General features: G+C 47.2%; 1 protein-coding gene across 3 annotated transcripts in view; it reads right to left on the bottom strand.

Annotated features, from left to right (window-relative positions):
• Positions 1–8320, bottom strand: part of LOC147012368 (von Willebrand factor A domain-containing protein 5A-like) — a 110049-nt gene that overhangs the window by 45986 nt on the left and 55743 nt on the right. The gene's annotated exons all lie outside the window — the stretch shown is intronic.

Raw genomic sequence — 8320 nt, 5'->3', positions numbered from 1 at the left:
TGAGCTCTTTCATCTGTCTGGAGGGTGTTAGGGGTCGAAATGGTGAAAGTGTCTAAGGGATCTAAAGGGTCTTGGCATCTTCAAAGTCTTTTGGAACTTTTGGATCTTCGGGGCCTTCAGGGTCTTTTGGGTCCTCGGAGTCATTTGTGTGGGAAGAGAGAGGAGGCATGGAGGGATGAAAGAGGAGGGTGGGAAGGGAGAGGAGAGGACGGATGAAAGGGAGAAGAGAAGAGAGGATGGAGGGAAGGCAGGGAAGGGAGGGATATGGAGGAAGAGGAGAGGATGGAGGGAGGGGGGAGGGCAAGCTGGGAAGGGGGAAGTGGGGAGAACGATACCTCACCAAGTGTTGTGATGCGAGAGTGAGAGAGTGAGAGAGTGAGAGAGTGACAGACAAGGAGAAAGCGAGAAGAGAGAGACAAGAAGAGAGAGACAAAAAAGACAGACAGACAGACAGACAGCCAGAGAGAGACAGAGCTAGCGAGAGAGGGAGAAAGAGAGATAGAGTGAAGGGGTGGGGGCAGGGGAGGAAAAAAAGGATAGCAAGTTGAGGGGTGGAGGTGGGGTTAGCAAAGAGAATATGTTATGCTTCATGACCAAACACATGCGCGCGCGCGCGCGCACACACACACACACACACACACACACACACACACACACACACACACACACACACACACACACACACACACACCCAAAAAAAACCTCATGTCAGAACAGCTGTACACACGACAACAACAGAGTTTGTAAAGTAATCCGCTGGCACATCTGAAAAAACTTAGACATCACAGTTCCAGAAAATTCGCTCATACATTCAGCAACCTTCGCACCTCACCGATCAGCTCACTCCAAATTGATTCATACATGCTCGTCCCCTCAACGGAGGGGAAGGTTGTAGGAGCAGGGGTGGGAGAGAGATCGAGGTGTGGGGGGGGGGGAGAGAGAGAGAGAGAGAGAGAGAGAGAGAGAGAGAGAGAGAGAGAGAGAGAGAGAGAGAGAGAGAGAGAGAGAGAGAGAGAGAGAGAGAGAGAGAGAGAGAGAGAGAGAGAGAGAGAGAGAGAGAGAGAGAGAGAGAGAGAGAGAGAGAGAGAGAGAGAGAGAGAGAGAGAGAGAGAGAGAGAGAGAGAGAGAGAGAGAGAGAGAGAGAGAGAGAGAGAGAGAGAGAGAGAGAGAGAGAGAGAGAGAGAGAGAGAGAGATGGAGGGAAGAGTAAAGGGGAAATGGGAGTAGAGGGGATGGGTAGGAGAGAGGAAGAGGGGTGGGAGAGAGGGGGTAGGTTTGGGAGGGAGAGAGAAAGGTGGGATAGGGGTGAGAGAGAGGCAGAGGGGTGGGGGGGGGGAAATCGGGAGAGAGAGAGGGAGGGAGAGTGGTGAGGAAGGGAGAGGGGCGAGGGATTCCGACAGATGTGACACCCAGTTTATTGTCCATCCGAGAGATGACATGCACATTTATGAATCACCCTGCCTCTGAAACATCAGGATGACAGTTTATAGCTGTGTCGGGATTCGAATCCAGGCTACACAGTGAGCAAGCGTACCTCTTGGCTTTCCTGCTGTGATGTGGCGATCCATTATTTCATAACTGAAAATATTTTTCTCATTGCGATCAAGTCATTTATTTTGCCTTCCTACCTCTGGTATAGAACCGTGGTATCGCCAGAGAAACTTGAAGAACTTGTGCCAAGAGGCTTCACCAAGTAGTCCATGAAACGGTTGAAGAAACTTTTAAAAACGGAAAGTTTAATTTTTGTATTTATCTATGCTGAAGGGACAAGTTGTATAATGGAAGATCGTACAAAGAAAATAGGAGAAACGTCCTCTAAAATAAAATTTCACATTTTCAGTGATCCAGCCACCGTCTGTTGCACCGCAGAACATGTGGCTAATAATGCACGCGAGTGGCCCCTGAACTTTGTTCATATGGATCGACATACAGTATTCAGTGACAACGCAAATATTGTAACACACTCGCTTTGTGGATTAAGCACTCTAACGAAATGGTTGATAAGACATGGCTCACTTGGCATGCGATTAACAATCGCCGAACCGTCATATTAAACAAGCATCTCCTGGAGACGCCCAAAATGTCAAGTATGTCCAAATCGGACAATTGAACACTATTTTTAGGAGTCAGAACTGCTTTTAAGTTTGATTTTGGAGCTTAAATTTTGTAACGCCGCTTAGTTTAAGAAATTCTCATGGTTATCGCATGTGCGGAAATAAAATAAAGCCATAAATGCTGGCGTCTAGGCGCTTATAAGCATTACAATGTACCCAGTGATTTCTAGCTATGATGAACAGGCATTTGATAATATGAGCGAGGAACGCGAAAAAACAAACAAACAAAAAAAAACTATATCATGAAGAAATCATTGTAGCATGTTCCAATTCAAGGCATGGTTGAGTAGGCCAAAAAACATGGCAGCTTCAGACCGCAGCGAGGTAACCCAGGATATACCGTCCTTAAGACCCCATAGACAGCGTTGGCCGAGGATGGTGCCTAATAAAGGATATAATTAAATAAGGTCGTTAATTATCTTCAAAAGGGGTGTTTTGATTAACCCAAATGCCCAATTTTCAGTCATGCAATTCCTTTGAGTTTTCTTCGAATGCATGCAAAGTTTCAGGTTGATAGGTTTCACGGTTTTGGAGTTATGGAGGAAAAACTCTCACACACACACACACACACACACACACACACACACACACACACACACACACACACACACACACACACACACACACACACACACAATGACATTTACTGTATTATTACAGATTGGACTCAGCTATGTTTACCTGTGTGGGTTGGCCCTGCATTGTGGGGAAGGGGTGGACTGCGAGTGTGAGGCTTGGTAGAGATTCTGAACAAGGAGGATTGCGCGAGGGAGACGAGGGGGGGGATGTTGTGCGAGGGAGACGAGGGGGTATTGTGCGAGGGAGACGAGGGGGATTGTGCGAGGGAGATGAGGGGATTGCGCGAGGGAAACAAGGGGGATTTTGCACGAGGGAAACGAGGGGATGACATGAGGGAGACGAGCGGGAGTGCGGGAGTGCAAGCGAGTTGAGGGTTGAACAGAATTGTGGTGAGAATTGATTGTGAAAATCTTTTACTGCGTTTACTTTGCATGGATGCACATATGCGTATGTATGCACGTGCTTGGGATGGTGACAGCAGGCTAGTGTAAGTAGGTCCAGCAGGTCAGCCCAGGCAGTGCTGCAAATTGATGACCTGAACATCCCAAACTAATCAAGATGGTACTGTCTCTTCCAGGTGGGCAGCGGTTCAGAAGTGAGGCCCAGCTGGTTAGTTTGAATGTGGGATCAATGGAGGAAGGAGAGTCGAAGTGTTGAAGATGAAGCAGAGAAGGTTGGGAGTGTTGTATGTCCAGGCGACCAGATGGAAAGTAGTTAGGATGAGGAGGTTGATAGGATGGTACAAGCTGTTGCACACGTGTGGGGGTGGAAGGAGTAATGGCATGGGAATTATAGTATCAGAAGAGATCAGCAAGCAGGCCGGTGGTCAGAGTGGAAAGATGGGATGGACGGATAGGTATGGCATGGGTGGTGATACAGAGGTAAATGGTGTATTATGTCAGTATATGGGCCACAAATGGGAAGGACTGGGAAGGAGAAGCAGGAGTTAATGGATGCACTGGAGAGGATGATGAAAATGGTTGAGCTGTAGGTGATTCTGTGCATTGAGAGAGACTTTAAGGTGCATGTGGGAGTAATTGAGCTGGGTGAAGAGGAATGTGTTGGTAAATTTGGTTGGGGAATGAAGAATAAACAGGGAAAAGAGCTGGTGGAGCTGGTGGCGAGGAATGGGAAGGCCATAGCTGATGCATTCTTTCAAAAGTTGGAAAACGAAAAGATTACCTACAGGAGTAGACATCATGGAACAGAATTGGATTTAGTGGAAGTAAGGACGTGACAGTTGTGGAGGGTTAAGGATAGTAAGGCAGTGGTGGAAGAACATGTTACCATCCAGCACAAGCCTGTGGTGTCTGGGGTATGGCTGAAGAAAAGAAAGGAGGTTAAGAGCAGGGGTCGGAAGATTATTAGGAGGGGGAAGTGTCGAGGCAACGTCATTGTAGAGCACAATGAGAGGATGAGGGCCAGGTGTAAGTAACTTAATGAAGAAGCGGAAGGTTTGGAGGAGGAGTGGAAGAAGTACGGAGAGGCATTTATGGGAATTGCAGAATTTTTGTGTGGAAGGATGTAAGGAAAGGGCGCATCATTGAGGGATAGAAACCAGATATGGTGGACAGAGGAAGTAGCGAAGGCAGTTGGTGAAAAGAAAGATGTTTGGAAGAGGACAGAGAAGATCAATGATCGAGGGAGGCAACCAGATGCAGGGTTGCTGCACCTGCATGGGCAAAAGAAGAAGGCAGCAAGGAGAGCTGTGGATAAGGCGAGGAATGATATGGAAGAGGAGGTGTACAACAAGTTGGAAGAGGATGGTGGGAAGAAGGTGATCAATAAATTGGCTCAAGACTGGTATGGGGATAGTAAGGACATGAAGTGTGGAGGAGGAGATCGAGGATGGTGGCAGGAGGCGAGTGACAGAGAGGAGGGGAGGGCGGTAATGAAATTGTGGGAAGGATATTTCACGGAGCTCTTGAACCGGGGAGGAAGCAACGGAGAGCTGAAGTGACCGTGTTCTGTAGAGGGGAAATTGGAGTTGGTGGAGATCACGGAGGAGGAGGTGTGGACAGCATTGAAGAGGATAAAGAAGGGAAGGGTTCCAGGCATTGTTGAGGTGTGTGTAGAGATTATAATTGCAGCGGGAGAGGTCTGAGTCGGTTGGACAAAGAGGCTGTTGAATGAATGTATGAGAAAGAATTCAATTCTGGAGGATTGGAGGACAAGGTTAATTGTGCCGATACGGAAGGGGAGAGTAGATGTTCAAGATCCAAGGAAACGCAGGGGCATTACACTCCTTAGTCATGTTATGAATGTGCTGGAGAGGATTCTGGACGGGAGGATAAGGAAGAGTGTTGAGATGGAGATCAGAAAAGAGCAGCAGGGGTTTAGAAAGGGTCGGGTGAGGACGGATGGGATGTTCATGCTGAGACAGCTGGTGGAAGAGAGGTTGGAGGTGCAAAGTACAATGGCATTGGGATTTGTGGACATAGAGAAGGCCTACAACACTGTCCCGAGAGAGATGGTGATCCCGATACAGATGGATGGGAGTGCCGGAAGCAGAAGTTAGGTTGGTGGAAGGGATGTACAAGGGAACAAAGGTAAGAGTTTTGATTAGTCTTGGGATGTTTGAGAAGTTCATTGTGAACATCGGTTTGAGGTAGCGAAGCTCTCCAAGTCAACTCATGTTGATCATGGTGATGGAGCTGGTAAGCAGGAAGATAAACATGAGGGGTCTTCTGGGGAGGATGTTGTATGCGGACGATGTGGCTGTTGTGGTGGAGAGTGGGCGGGAGATGCAGGAAGTACTGGAAGTGTGGAAGGAGGCATTTTGGAAACACGGGCTGAAGATGAGTATGGAGATAACTGAGGTGATGTGGGACGGACAGCAAAGAAAATAAATGAATGTCATATTAGAGGGGAAGGAGATCGGACAGTGAAATAGGTTTGAGTATTTTTGGGGAACAATGACTAGGGATGGTAAGTGAGAGGCAGAAGTGCGGAGGAAGATTCAGGTGGGTGTGGATGCGTGGAGGAGGGTGGATGGATTAATAGCAGACAGAAAGATATGAAGGAAATTGAAAGGGAAGGTTCTGATGTCGAGTGTAATGCCAGCTTACCTTTACGGTCTGGAAACTGTGGCACTTACAGAGAGACAACAACAGAGGCTGCAGGTTTGCGAGAACAATTGAGTCAGGAGGATTGCTCGAGTGAAGAGGGTGGATAGGAGGAGGATGGATGAACTGAGGGAGGAGAGTGGTGCACCGATGAGCTTGACTGGGAGATGCTGACTGAGCGGGGCTGGACATGGTGCGGATGGGGAAAGAGAGAATGGCAAAGACAGCAGATAGGTTGAGTGAGCGAGATAGGAGGAAAAGAGGTGGTCCACGGTTGAGATGGGAGGATCGTGTGAGGAGGGATATCAGTAAGATGGGGGTGGTTGGAGAGTGGAGAGAGTTGGCTGAGGATGGGGAAGTGGAGGAGTGTAGTGGTCAAGGCAGGGCAGAAGCAGAGTGCTATTGTACCTCACCCATTACAAACCAAAGCAGAGGAGAAGAGAAGAATTCTGATTCTGATGTACCATACTTTGTTGCAGAGTGTTAGTCCTGCCAAAGCAGTTTCTTGGCAAAGGTTATACTGGGTGGTTTACCGTTGCCTTCCCAACAGAAGTTAGGCCAGGAATTTGTCATTTATTCAGGGTGCCGGCGATAGCTTACCTACTCTTCACAAAGGACACCGTCCACCGACTAAATCAAACCAACGTCCAACAACTAATGTCAGCAGATGGGTACATCCAGTTTAACATCCTTTCGAGGAACGGCACACACATTGATGATTCACCCTGCCTGTGAACCACTGTTCTGCTGAGATCGGGATTCAAACCCAGACAATACAGCTTAGAGGTGATTGTGCATACCTCTAGGCCACACTACCAGCCCTTATTAGTATTATTATTATCTACTTATGTATTCTCCACTAGTCTGTCCATGAAGGAAGGGGCTTCAAAATCGAAATCGACACCATTTTGTTCGCCCCGCATAGCTCTGAGGCTCCACAGGCATTATTCTGGGTCTCATACGATCCTCTGGTGTACATTTGTAGACTGAACAACACATCTTCTGAGATCTATTATACATTAACAAGGTGTGTGTGTGTGTGTGTGTGTGTGTGTGTGTGTGTGTGTGTGTGTGTGTGTGTGTGTGTGTGTGTGTGTGTGTGTGTGTGTGTGTGGTGTGTGTCATGTTTTTTGTGGCGTTCTACTGGAGCTTTCTGATGGGGAGTGTGACGCACCAAAATAATCGTTATGATCTCCTGAGTTGATCAGGCTCATTAACCACAAATAAGCCAGAATAATGCCCATATTTTAAACGCATGCCTTGTTAAGGTGAAAAGAGCAGCTGAATAGGTCCTTTTGTAGCATGGCATTCTAATTACAAAAAAATAGGGGCAATACCCCTAGACGCTCACCTGGTAGAATAATGATACTGAGAAGGAAGTCAACATGGGGGCAGAATCAGCAAAATGTACCAATGAACCAATGTTATAGCAAATACCTATTGTTGGGAGAAACCCTCAAAAATCCCTTCTGAGACAATGTGTTCGCATGGAAGGCGACACTTGTTTCTGGCAGTGCGCTGCTGCCTCGCCAAGTTAGGGGATTCAATTCAGTTATATTAACAAGCCTCAAATGGTCACTATGCCTGGTGTTGGCTTAATGGTTAGGGTGGTGGGCTTGGGATCCGAGGATCCTGAGTTCAAATCCCCCTCGGCTGTTGAATTAATACCAGGTGGGGTTAACTCAGTCTGTCATCCTTCCGAGGTCGGCAAAACGAGTGCCAGCATGCTGGTATCGCCAAGGAGACTGCTTTAGCAGCACCAATGCTCTGCACAGAGTATGGTCCCAATCTCCTCCTCCTTATCATCGTCGAATTTTTGGTAAAACTAAACAAGAGTGGTACAGACATATTCGACAAGTTGAAGCTGGTGTATGGGGAAAACGCCATGTCATGATCAAGTGTGTTTAAGTGGGCCAAGAGATATGTGGAAGGGAGAATCCCATGCTTCAAAGCATGAGAATGTTGGCACGATCTGACTGACATCCCAAAACTCCAATGACAGGAACTTATTTTGCATCAAGAGAAGAGATCCAGAGAGCTGTGCCCAATGAGCTAAATGACCTTTCAGACAATGACCTCCAAGGATGCTTTGAAGCATGGGAGGACATTGGCAAGCATGTATAGACTCCAGGGAGATTACTTTGAAGGTGGCCACTGAACATAATTGGTACACTTACAACAAAATTCTCCATTGCTTTAATCCTGGAACTTTGTCGGACCCCGTATATGCTGTTTGCAGATTCGCTATTTACGGGCCCCGTGTATTCGCAGGTCATAAAGTGTGACACTGCTTCTATATTCGCGCTTCGGGTGTTCGCCATTGAACTATATAAAGACTGGAAGGATTATGGATATTTACGTTTCATGCCCCTGGTTGTGTTTCCACCGCACAGCCCCTTTGTATGAACACGCCACCATGTTGCTAGGCCCAGTGCATGATTCAATGTGTCCCACGTTGCTTTCATATGCGAAAAAGTGTTCACATCGACTTGCGATTTTCATTTCAAAATTAACATTCAATATTCAAGATCTCCCGAGAATTTATCATGCGAATCAAAATATA

This window comes from Eptatretus burgeri, chromosome 15, assembly GCF_056783735.1.
Source record: "Eptatretus burgeri isolate ZD-2024b chromosome 15, Ebu_testis_v1, whole genome shotgun sequence".
Lineage (NCBI taxonomy): Eukaryota > Metazoa > Chordata > Myxini > Myxiniformes > Myxinidae > Eptatretus > Eptatretus burgeri.
This window is presented reverse-complemented; position numbering and strand designations above follow the sequence as displayed.